We start from the raw sequence: 13,137 nt of genomic DNA on the forward strand, positions 1-13,137 counted from the left end.
CATAGTTGGTGTGTGTCGTTGCTGGGTGATAGCAGACTGCGTACTGGGCATCTCCACAGTGTCAAAACCTATCCAAAAGTATATTTCATTAACATGACTTTAGAAGTGATTAATGAAATGTATGATAAAGAACAGAGATAATGGAGTAACCAGGCGACATGGCTGTCGGTGTCAAAACCGGCGGATCTCGGGTAGGGGGTCCCGATTTGTGCGTCAAGGCTGATGGTAACAGGAAGCAAGGGACACAGATGTTTACCCAGGTTCGGGCCCTCTCGATGGAGGTAAAACCCTACTTCCTGCTTGATTAATATTGATGATATGGGTAGTACAAGAGTAGATCTACCACGAGATCGTAGAGGCTAAACCCTAAGAGCTAGCCTATGATGGTATGATTGCAATTGTGATCGGACTTCTAAGGACCAACCTCTCCGGTTTATATATCACCGGAGAGGGCTAGGGTTTACATGGAGTCGGTTACAAGGAAGGAAACACAATATCCGGATCGCCAAGCTTGCCTTCCACGCCAAGGAGAGTCCCATCCAGACACGGGCCAAAGCCTTGAGTCTTGTATCTTCACGCTTCAATAGTCCAGACGTTGTACACAGTCCGGCTGTCCGGATACCCCCTAATCCAGGACTCCCTCAGTAGCCCCTGAACCAGGCTTCAATGACGATGAGTCCGGCGTGCAGTATTGTCTTCAGCATTGCAAGGCGGGTTCCTTCTCCGAATACTCCAAAGTAATTATTGAACACTTGAATCGTGTCCGGATCCACAAAATGACCTTTACACACCGCTGTAGAGAGAATGATATTTCACAAACGCAATCTGCTGACAACGTTTTCTGATGACGTGGCATGTTATTACGGTCAGATCTTTGTTCAAACTGTTTCCCACAACCAGCTACAGCGCACATTGCGAGGCGGTTTCTTTGACACGTCTTGTCGAAGCAGAGATCATGTCCCCTTATCACGGGATTCTCATCAATACGGGTATGGGCAGTCCCACCACGCCATCAATCGTGGCGCTTGGGAAGCAAGCGATTCCCGACGGGCAAGTGGGGAGGCGCACCACTTTCGGAGCCTCTATAAAGGGATAAGATTTCCCCATTTTCACCCACGCCTTCTTCCTTCTTCGCCCACTCTTGCCCCCTCCAGCTCCAGCGCCCAAGCCCAAGTATTCTCCGCACAGCTAAACATGTCCGGAGCAGGAGGCAAGTGGGTGGCTTCCACCGTCAAGGAGAAGCACATCACAAATCTTCGGGCGGCCGGATACTTGGGCGCGGACATAGCGCACCGACTACCGGACGTCGGGCAGGTCATTCCGACCCCAGGACCCCACAATAGGGTCGTATTCGTCGCCCACTTCATCCGTGGACTGGGATTTCCACTCCATCCCTTCATCCGCGGGCTCATGTTCTACTAAGGGCTAGATTTCCATGATCTAGCCCCGAACTTCGTCCTCAACATCTCGGCGTTCATCGTCATATGCGAGGCCTTCCTCCGCATCCGGCCTAATTTCAGCCTATGGCTGCAATCCTTCTGCGTGAAGCCGAAGATTGTAAGCGGCCAGCAAGCAGAGTGTGGAGGAGCCATGGTGGGCAAGATGCCTAATGTAACCTGGCTGGACGGCTCCTTTGCGGAGACCGTAAAAGGATGGCAATTGAGGTGGTTCTACATCACCGAGCCGCGCGGCGCCAACTGGGCGGCGGCCCCCGAATTCAGATCTGGAGCCCCCATGCGTCTCACCTCCTGGGAAAGGAAGGGCCTGTCCTGGGGCGAATCTACTGAGCTGACCGGACTCCAGACCTGCATCAAGAGCATGAAGGATAAGAACATCAAGCTTGTCAATGTGATCCAGGTCATGCTCGTTCGCCGGATTTTGCCATGCCAAAGGCGGGCATTTAATCTGTGGGAGTTCATCTCGGCCGAACACCAGACGCTCCGGAAGCTCTACGACATGACGCACAAAGGCGCATGGAAGGCGTTGTTCAAGGCCTCCGAAGTACCTCCTCCCACATCCGAGGACCGCAGGCTTCATGCCGCGTGGGCTCCTAGTCAGGTGAGTTCTCAGACTACCACCAGATTCGGTTCTTCCCCATATGTTCATGGGAGTGCCTTAAGTAGTCATGCACATTTGTTCAGGATTATGTGGAGATAGCGGAGCAGGTTTACTGTCTGGCTCCGTTGCTAGAAGGCGTTGCTGATGCTCTCCTGACGGAGATGCTGGTCTCGGCACCGTACAAGGTGCCGGAGAAAAAGGCCGAAAAGAAGGCCCCGGGGACCCGAAAGGGTCTCCGGTGTAAGATTATGCCAGAAGCCCCGTCCGAAGACGACGAGGCACACTCCTCCCACGAAGGGGAGGAAGAAGAAGAAGAAGACGCCCCATCCGGAAAGGATGAGGGGCCCGGGGAGGCGGACCTGGGGGCCGGAAAAGGCCCTCGTTGTAAGGTTGTCATACCCCTGTCGTCTAATGACGACGAGACAGATTCCTCCCACGGAGGCGGGGGGAATCAGGAAGAGATTCTACCTCCCCACACTGGGGGGAGAAGAAGAGGAAAGCCGCCCCGAAAGGGGAGGCTGGGGCGTCCAAGAAGGGGAAGGTGTCCCTTCCGGACTACTCCGCCACGGTCGCTCTCAGCGAGGAGGGGTGGCTGCCCAGGGGGAAGCCCCCAGTGCGATTGTAAGTGTCCGCAATCCATCATAACTTCACTCTATAGCTTTTGTTTAATGCCAAACATATGTGCAGTCCGGCCAGGGCTCACCCCGAGGTATCTTCCTCCGGGCCCCTGAGCGATTCGGAGATGAATTCGCTTCCGACAGGCACTACTCCTCAACCCGCGGATGACACGGAGGTGTTGTCCCGGAGGCTCCCAGAGCGGGGGGAGGTGACTCTGGAGACGCCCTGAGGCGGGGTCCCAGATGTTGGACACACGAGGTTCAAGATCCCCGCGGATCGTGTCGATGAGAGCCACGGTAGGCCGGGCTCTCAGCCGAACACTGTCCCGGAACCTTCAATGGCTCCGAACTTAGGCGGACAGCCCCTCGTTAGGGAGGGCGAGACGTCTGCATCGAGGACTTCCATTGCGCCCAAGGCACCGGATTGTCTGCTGGAAGCGCTTCGTGGCGCTTCCATGGATGAAGAGCACCGTACTGTTATGAGTACGGTGATTCGAAAGGTTTCGTCTGCCAAGAGCGGACTAACCGAAGCTTGCACCAGCCTCCTACCAGGCTTTGAGGTAAGTAATAAAAGTTTGAGAAATTACCACCCGATAGGTAGTAGCCCCTGATACTCTGTTTGGTGTTCAGAAAGAAAAACCAAACGGAGGGTCAATAATAATCCGCAGGAGTCTAACAATAAATATTCGTGTGCATAAGCAGGATGTGCTGCTTGCTGCTGCTGCCCGTACTGCCGAGGTTGCCGAACTGAAGCGGAACCTGGAGTAGGCGCAGGGAGAGCTCGGCCTCGCGAAGAGGCAGCTCGAAGAGAACAAGGGTAAGTGATTCCCCTCTCTTATTTATTTGAGGATAGACAAAATTGGTTAGTCTAACACCGAAGCATCGTGACTGTGTGACAGGGGCCACTGCTGAAGTGGCGTCCCTGAAGAAAGCATTGTCCGAGGCTGAAGACAAGGCGGCCTTGGAATGCCAGGAGCACGAAAAGCAAAGTGCTAGAGTGGGTGAGGTACAGCAAGAGCTCCGGGACCTTGGCAAGAAGTGTGAGTCCGTGGAGCATGATTTGAAGATGAAAGAGGCCGAGCTTGCAAAGGCCTTGGGGAGTGTGAAGGACGCCAAGGCCGAAGCCGAGAAGGCACAACAGGAAATCCAGGAGGCCAAGAAGATAGCAGCGGGTAAGAAGTTCTTTATGCAAAGAAAACATGTGGAGGAGGCGTTTCTTTTACTTACTCGAATTCGGAGCTCTCTAGGGGCATTCGCAGATCTGCCATGCAGCGTATCAGACGGTGCGGAGTTCTACCGTGCCCAGGAGGGGAGCTCAACGGAGAAGTTGTTCTGGTCCCAGTATGCTGGGGCCGAACACCCGATGCCTCTGAGCGACCAACTGAAGCAGTTGGTCGAACTCCACAGGGCGGCCGAACTGGCTATGAAGGGTTTCATAGTCCGGATGCCCTGGTGAGCTCCTGCCCAGTAGCTACTTTGGCCTGATCAAGCGGGTGTTGGATGCCTGTCCGCAGCTTGACGTGATCAAGCGATCCGTTTGCATCGAGGGTGCCCGCTGGGCCTTTGCCCGCGTCAAGGTGCATTGGGGCAAGCTGGATGCGGAGAAGCTGGTCAATGACGGGCCGCCGGAGGGCAAGGCGCATCGCCATCCCGAGATGTACTATGATGGTGTTATGAAGGGTGCTCGTCTTGTGGCCGATGAATGTACCAAGGACACCATTTTAGAATGAATTCACTTTTGTCATGTTTGTAATTTAAAGACAAAGTTACTTGCGCTATGTAGCGCTTTTGTTATTTAAAATATTACCTTCTGTGCGGCTGTTTATAATATTCTGAAAGTAGGCCAGTCGTCGGCTTCTGCCCCCACGTAACTAGTACTGGGGTGTTCGTGGAAAACCCGGACGCTCTTTATCCAAATGTTTGGTCCATTAAGGAGGTGTCCGGCGCAGCAAACAAGGCAATCAAACTATGCGGCTTTATAACTTTCACTTATCCATAGAAGTCTACAATTTTAAATTTCGGCGAAGCCCCTAGAATTCGGAAGGCCTAACTGGCGCGCTATACACGCCTAGATCGGACGAAGCCGATTTATCGCCTAAAGCAGAAAATCTTTAAGGATTTTAGGACCTCTCGAACAGCGACCAGCTCTCGCCACATCATGCCGGTCAGTTTTCGGCTTTCTCAACTGAGGTGCTCATCCGGAAGAACCGGGACACAATCGCAGTAGTTCTCTCTGCGCTACCTTAGCTGATATAACGGAACGTAAGGCACCAAAACAAGGGAGCCGGGCTATCCCAACTGTAGACCCAAGATATGATTCAGAGCTGATGCATATAGTGCTATAAGTTCGGGGTGCCGCACTGTTGAAAGTGTTCGGACTTTTACTTGCCATATTGCGGGGCACCATGAGAAGCCACTGGCAAACTGACCGTACCAAGGTGTACGGATGCAATATCAAATAAACATTTATAAGAGAAAAAATGCTCAAATAAGAATAATAAGCTGACGCTATATATGATCTCCCATTGACGAATAATACGTTTAAGCGTATGTTTACAATGGATGCATTAAGCGGAGATAAATAGGACTTGACATGTCCTATCCAGGGGTAGGCTGTGTACAGATAGATAAAGCAGGTATAATGATCGTAAATAGATTCCACCTGGGTATTTCCTTCTGTGCACAACGTCCGTTGCCTCTTTGGATGTCTCTCCCATGTAAGTCCGGCAATTCGGCTCTTCTGAGGATGTTGCACTAAAGCGATGTCCTGAAAGGTAAGAGGGAAAGATTATGAAGGTATTCGGCGGTTACCCGCACTATTGACTGAGTCGTTGATGCGCCTCCGCCCATGCCCATGGTATCTCGAGTGCGTAATTGTGTATGCGTGGCACGAATGCTGCTTTGATGGGGCTTGAGCAAAGGCCGGACTGCTAATCATGCTCTTGGCGTTCCTGATGATCCTGTTGCAGGGTGCTTCGGACTCGCTTGACGGTGCTTGAGGTTGTCATCGCCGGATTGGAGGTTTGCCGGAGGAGGTCGCATTGTACTTCTGCCGCGAGGGCTGCAGTATGCTCTTCTGTACGGAGAGAGCGGTCCATGTTTCCGTTTACTATTATGACCCCGCGTGGACCTGGCATCTTGAGCTTGAGGTATGCATAATGTGGTACCGCATTGAATCTAGCGAATGCGGTTTGTCTGAGCAGTGTGTGGTAACCACTACGGAAAGGGACGATATCGAAGATTAACTCTTCGCTCCGGAAGTTGTCCGGAGATCCGAAGACCACTTCCAATGTTATAGAGCCCGTACAGCGGGCCTGTACTCCAGGAATGACACCTTTAAAGGTGGTTTTGGTTGGCTTGATCCTTGAAGGATCAATGCCCATTTTGCGCGCTGTGTCCTGATAAGCAGGTTTAGGCTGCTGCCGCCGTCCATAAGGACTCGCGTGAGGTGGAATCCGTCGATGATCGGGTCCAAGACCAATGCGGCTGAGCCACCATGACGGATGCTAGTAGGATGATCCCTACGACCAAAGCTGATCGGACAAGCTGACCATGGGTTGAATTTGGGGGTGACTGGCTCCATCGCATAGACGCCCCGTAGTGCTCGCTTCCGTTCCCGCTTGGGGATATGAGTGGCGTAGATCATATTGACCGTTTTTACCTGGGGGGAAATTTCTTTTGACCCCCCGTGTTCGAACACCGGGGTTCTTCGTCATCGTCGCTGTGCAGCCCCTTGTCCTTATTTTCGGCGTTTATTTTGCCGGCCTATTTGAACACCCAGCAGTCTCTATTGGTGTGGTTGGCTGGCTTGTCCGGGGTGCCATGAATTTGGCACAAGCGCTCCAGTATGCGGTCCAGACTGGACGGTCCCTGATTATTTCTTTTGAACGGCTTTTTCCACTCACCGGACTTAGATCCATTGAATCCGGCGTTGACTGTCGTGTCTTCAGTGTTGTCACTGTTGTTCTGTCTCTTATGTCTATTACGCCGTGGCTTGCCGTTTGCATCGCGGCCGTCCGAAGTACCGGAATGTGGCGTGGTGCTGCTGCAGGCCAACCAGCTATCCTCACCCGCGCAAAAGCGGGTCATTAGTGTTGTGAGAGCTGCCATGGACTTGGGTTTTTCCTGGCCGAGGTGTCGAGCAAGCCACTCATCCCGGATATTATGCTTAAAAGCCGCCAGGGCTTCGGCGTCCGGACAGTCGACTATTTGGTTCTTTTTAGTTAGGAACCGAGTCCAGAATTTCCTGACTGACTCCTCGGGCTGTTGAGTAATGTGGCTCAGGTCATCAGCGTCCGGTGGTCGCACATATGTGCCCTGTTAGTTGTTGAGGAATGCATCTTCCAGGTTTTCCAAACTGCCAATGGAATTTGCTGGCAGGCTGTTTAACCATTGCCGGGCTGGTCCTTTGAGCTTAAGGGGAAGATACTTGATGGCGTGTAGATCATCTCCGCGGGCCATGTGAATGTGGAGAAGGAAGTCTTCGATCCATACTGCGGGGTCTGTTGTGCCATCGTACGATTCGATGTTTACGGGTTCGAACCCTTCTGGGAATTCATGATCCATCACTTTGTCAATGAAGCAGAGGGGGTGTACGGCGCCTCTGTGCCGGGCTATGTGGCTACGCAGCTCGAATTGGTCTGGGTTGCTGTGTTCGGCCCGGCCAGACTTGTTGATGATGTATCCGGCGCGACGACCATCGCCGCGCACTGGGGCGCTCCCCCGCGATCCGTAGATCGATCTTGGCTGTCCTGCTTTGTTTTCCAGAATATCCTGCAGGTCTTGCCTGTTGCTCTGGGCCGTAATGTGTCGGCGTGGGAGTGCGGGCTGGTATTCGGGCTGATATCCCGTTTTATCCCGGCCACGAGGTGGCCGGTCAGCCGTTTGGCGTACGAGTCCATATTCCTCGGCTGCCATGACTTCAGTCCATCTATCTGTGAGCAGGTCTTGATCAGCTTGGAGTTGCTGCTGCTTCTTCTTCAGGCTCCTCGCGGTGGCTATAAGCCTACGCTTGAAGTGCTCCTGCTCCACGGGGTCCTCAGGCACGCCGAATTCGTCGTCGCCGAGGCTAATCTCGTCTTCGGAGGGGGGCATGTAGTTGTCCTCCTCCGGGTATCCATCTGTCGCCTGTTCTTCTGGGCAGACCTGCTCATCTTCCTGTTCGGCCTGCTCGAAGGCGGGCTGGTCAGGGTCATATTATTCTTTGGCGCCATCCGGATTACTTTCGTCTCCGGGGCCGGTATTGCTGTGGCGGGGCTTGAAGCGGCGCCGATGACGCCCATGCTTTGCTTTTCTTCCCGAGGGGTTATCCTCCGTTGCCTCGTCTCCATTAGTTTCCTTCGGAGTGTCCACCATATATATATATATATATATATATATATATATATATCGTATGAAGAGGTGGCCATCCACCGCCCTGTGAGCGGTGGCTCCTGTAATTCTCCTGCATCATCGTCCATACCGTCGATGTCTTCGGAGTCGAAGTCAAGCACGTCGGTTAAATCATCAATCGTGGCTATGAAGTGGGTGGTGGGTGGGCAGTGAATTCCTTCGTCGCCTGCCTCCCACTCGAGCCAGACATAGTTTGGCCGGGAGCCTCCTGACAGAGAGAGAGACTTTAATGAGTTCAGCATGTCGCCAAAGGGCGAGTGTTGAAAGATGTCCACAACGTTGAACTCCATTACCGAAGCCTAACCAGGCTCGGCGGGCCCGGGAATGCGCGGACTGGATCCTACAACCGGATACAAATCCGGGGGTCCAGAGTCACAGGCTTCCTCGGAAGCGAGGCCTGTGTTCGGCTCCACTGCCGATGATGGTACGGCCTGCGGGGCGGGGTCCATCCCTCCGTCCCTAGGCAACGCAGCCTGCTCTGGATTTGAGTCCGGGGCTGCTGCAGGGGTGATATCCCGAGCGTCGTCCGACAGCAGGTCCAAGCCATGCTCGTCGTGACTATCCGGTGCTCCTGGCGTGGGCCCGAACCCGTCGAAGATCAAGTCTCCGTGGATATCCACTATGTAGTTCGGGTTTCCGAACCTGATTTGATGGCCAGGGGCGTAGCTGTCGATCTGCTCCAGATGGCCAAGCGAATTGGCCCGCAGCGCGAAGCCGCCGAACACGAAAATCTGTTCGGGAAGGAAAGTCTCACCCTCGACCGTGTCGTTGACGATGATTCAAGGAGCCATCGAGCCTTGCGGCGACGTCACAGAGGAACTCTCAATGAAAGCACCAATGTCGGTGTCAAAACCGGCGGATCTCGGGTAGGGGGTCCCGATCTGTCCGTCATGGCTGATGGTAACATGAAGCAAGGGACACAGATGTTTACCCAGGTTCGGGCCCTCTCGATGGAGGTAAAACCCTACTTCATGCTTGATTAATATTGATGATATGGGTAGTACAAGAGTAGATCTACCACGAGATCGTAGAGGCTAAACCCTATGAGCTAGCCTATGATGGTATGATTGCAATTGTGATCGTCCTTCTAAGGACCAACCTCTCCGGTTTATATAGACACCGGAGAGGGCTAGGGTTTACATGGAGTCGGTTACAAGGAAGGAAACACAATATCCGGATCGCCAAGCTTGCCTTCCACGCCAAGGAGAGTCCCATCCGGACATGGGCCGAAGCCTTGAGTCTTGTATCTTCACGCTTCAATAGTCCGGATGTTGTACACAATCCGGCTGTCCGGATACCCCCTAATCCAGGACTCCCTCAATGGCCACGGGTGGCTTAGATGGAGTGTTGATTCCATTTAAGATAGCAGTCATAGCTTTCTTACATTCCCTTGCCTCCTTTCTTTTGTTAATATTGCATCCCTGTTTAGTGCATACCTCTCCCTTTCCCTCTGTCTCTTTAGTTCTTTTGGATCTGTTATTTGACCTGCGAGGCAATGACATATTTGGTATTTACATGATCGAAGTGAAGGAAATATGCCCTAGAGGCAATAATAAAGTTGTTATTTATATTTCCTTATATCATGATAAATGTTTATTATTCATGCTAGAATTGTATTAACCGGAAACTTAGTACATGTGTGAATACATAGACAAAACAAAGTGTCCCTAGTATGCCTCTACTTGACTATCTCGTTAATCAAAGATGGTTATGTTTCCTAACCATAGACATGTGTTGTCATTTGATGAACGGGGTCACATCATTAGGAATGATGTGATGGACAAGACCCATCCATTAGCTTAGCATTATGATCGTTATATCATTGCTACAGCTTTCTTCATGACTTATACATGTTCCTCGGACTATGAGATTATGCAACTCACGAATACCAGAGGAACACCTTATGTGCTATCAAACATCACAACGTACGTAACTGGGTGATTATAAAGATGCTCTACAGGTGTCTCCGAAGGTGTTTGTTGGGTTGGCATAGATCGAGAATAGGATTTGTCACTCCGTGTATCGGAGAGGTATCTCTGGGCCCTCTCGGTAATGCTCATCACTATAAGCCTTGCAAGCAATGTGACTAATGAGTTAGTTGCGGAACGAGTAAAGAGACTTGCCGGTAACGAGATTGAACTAGGTATGATGATACCGACGATCGAATCTTGCTCAAGTAACATAACGATGACAAAGGGAAGAATGTATGTTGTTATGTGGTTTGACCGATAAAGATCTTCGTAGAATATGTAGGAGCCAATATGAGCATCTAGGTTCCACTATTGGTTATTGATCGGAGATGTGTCTCGATCATGTCTACATAGTTCTCGAACCCATAGGGTCCGCACGCTTAACGTTCGATGACGATTTGTATTATGAGTTATGTGTTTTTGATGACCGAAGTTTGTTTGGAGTCCCGGATGAGATCACAGATGTGAAGAGGAGTCTTGAAATGGTCGAGAAATAAATATTGAAATATTGGAAGGCTATGTTCGAACATTGGAAAGGTTTCAGGATGGTTAAGGCATTTTTTGGAGTACCGGGAGGTTACCGGAACCCCCCAGGGGATTAATGGGCCTTCATGGGCCTTAGTGGAAGAGAGGAGGCAGCGGCCAGGTGGAGGCACGCGCCCCCCCTATGCCCAAACCGAATTGGACTAGGGGAGGGGGCGCGGCCCTCCCTTTCCTCTTTCTCCTCCACCTCTTTCCCTCTCTCCCTTCTTGGAATAGGAAGGGGACTCCAACTAGGATTGGGAATACTAGTTGGATTCCCCCTATAGGCGCGCCCCTCCTTGGCCGGCTCCTCCTCCTCCCTCCTTTAATACGGGGGCAGGTGCACCACAAAGCACAACAGTTTTTCTCTTAGCCATGTGTGGTGCCCTCCTCCACAGTTTAACACCTCGGTCATAACGTCGTAGTGCTTAGGCGAAGCCCTGCGTCGGTAACATCATCAACACCGTCGCCACGCCGTCGTGCTGACAGAACCCTCCCACATCCTCAACTGGATCAAGAGCTCGAGGGACGTCATCATGCTGAATGTGTGCTGAATACGGAGGTGCCGTACGTTTGGTACCTTGATCGGTTGGATCGTGAAGACATTCGACTACATCAATAGCGTTATTAAACGCTTCTGCTTTCGGTCTACGAGGGTACATGGACACACTCTCCCGTCTATTCCTATATAGATCTTGCATGATCGTAGGAATTTTTTTTGAATTACTACGTTCCCCAATAGTGGCATCCGAGCCAAGTCTATGTGTAGATGGTATATGAATGAGTAGAACACAAAGAGTTGTGGGAGATAATAGTCATACTACTTACCACCAACGTCTTACTTTGATTCAGCGGTATTGTTGGATGAAGCGGCCCAGAGTGACATTGCATGACCGCGTTCATGAGACTAGTTCTACCGACGTGATTTTGCACACAGGTGGCTGGCGAGTGTCTGTTTCTCCAACTTTAATTGAATAAAGTTTGACTATGACCGGTCTTTGTTGAAGGTTAAAACGGCACACTTGACAAAAAATCGTTGTGGTTTTTATGCATAGGTAAGAACGGTTCTTGCTAGAAGCCCGTAGCGGCCACGTAAAACTTGCAACAACAAAGTAGAGGACGTCTAACTTGTTTTTGCAGGGCATGTTGTGATGTGATATGGTCAAGACATGATGTGATATAATTTGTTGTATGAGATGATCATGTTTTGTTAAAGTTATCGGCAACTTGCAGGAGCCTTATGGTTGTCTCTTTATTGCATAAGATGCAAGCGCCATATAATTGCTTTACTTTATCGTTGTGCGATAGCAATAGTTGCAAAACGAATAGTTGGCAAGAGACCATGTGATGACACATTGATAGAGATCAAGATGATGGAGATCATGGTGTCATGCCGGTGACGATGACAATAGAGATGGAGATCAAAGGCACAAAATGATGATGGCCATATCATGTCACATATTTTGATTGCATGTGATGTTTATCTTTTATGCTTCTTATTTTGCTTAGTACGGAGGTAGCATTATAAGATGATCCCTTGCTAAAATTTCAAGGTATAAGTGTTCTCTCTGAGTATGCACCGTTGCGCCAGTTCTTCGTGTTGAGACACCATGTGATGATCGGGTGTGATAGGCTCTACGTTCACATACAATGGGTGCAAGCCAGTTTTGCACATGCAGAATACTTGGGTTAAACTTGACGAGCCTAGCATATGCAGATATGGCCTCGGAACACTGGAGACCGAAAGGTCGAGCGTGAATCATATAGTAGATATGATCAACATAGTGATGTTCACCATTCAAAACTACTCCATCTCACATGATGATCAGACATGGTTTAGTTGATATGGATCACGTGATCATTCAGATGACTAGAGGGATGTCTATCTAAGTGGGAGTTCTTAAGTAATATGACTAATTGAACTTTAATTTATCATGAACTTAGTCCTGATAGTATTTTGCAAATTATGTTGTAGATCAATAGCTCGCGTTGTAGCTTCCCTACGTTTTTATATGTTCCTAGAGAAAACTAAGTTGAAAGATGATAGTAGCAATGATGCGGACTGGGTCTGTGATCTGAGGTTTATCCTCATTGCTGCACAGAACAATTATGTCCTTGATGCACCGCTAGGTGACACACCTATTGCAGGAGCGGATGTAGACGTTATGTACGTTTGGCTAGCTCAATATGATGACTACTTGATAGTTTAGTGCACCATGCTTTACGGCTTAGAATCGGGACTTCAAAGACGTTTTGAACGTCATGGACCATATGATATGTTCTAGGAGTTGAAGTTAATATTTCAAGTAAATGCCTGAGTTGAGAGGTATGAAGTCTCCAACAAGTTATATAGCTAAAAGATGGATGAGAATAGCTCAAGCAGTGAGCATGTGCTCAGATTGTCTGGGTACTACAATTGCTTCAATCAAGTGGGAGTTAATCTTCCAGATAAGATAGTGATTGACAGAGTTCTTTAGTCACCATCACCAAGTTACTAGAACTTTGTGATGAACTATAATATGCAAGGGATGACAAAAGCGATTCCCGAGCTCTTCGTGATGCTGAAATCAACAAAGGTA

This window comes from Triticum dicoccoides, chromosome 7B, assembly GCF_002162155.2.
Source record: "Triticum dicoccoides isolate Atlit2015 ecotype Zavitan chromosome 7B, WEW_v2.0, whole genome shotgun sequence".
NCBI classification, from domain to species: Eukaryota; Viridiplantae; Streptophyta; class Magnoliopsida; order Poales; family Poaceae; genus Triticum; species Triticum dicoccoides.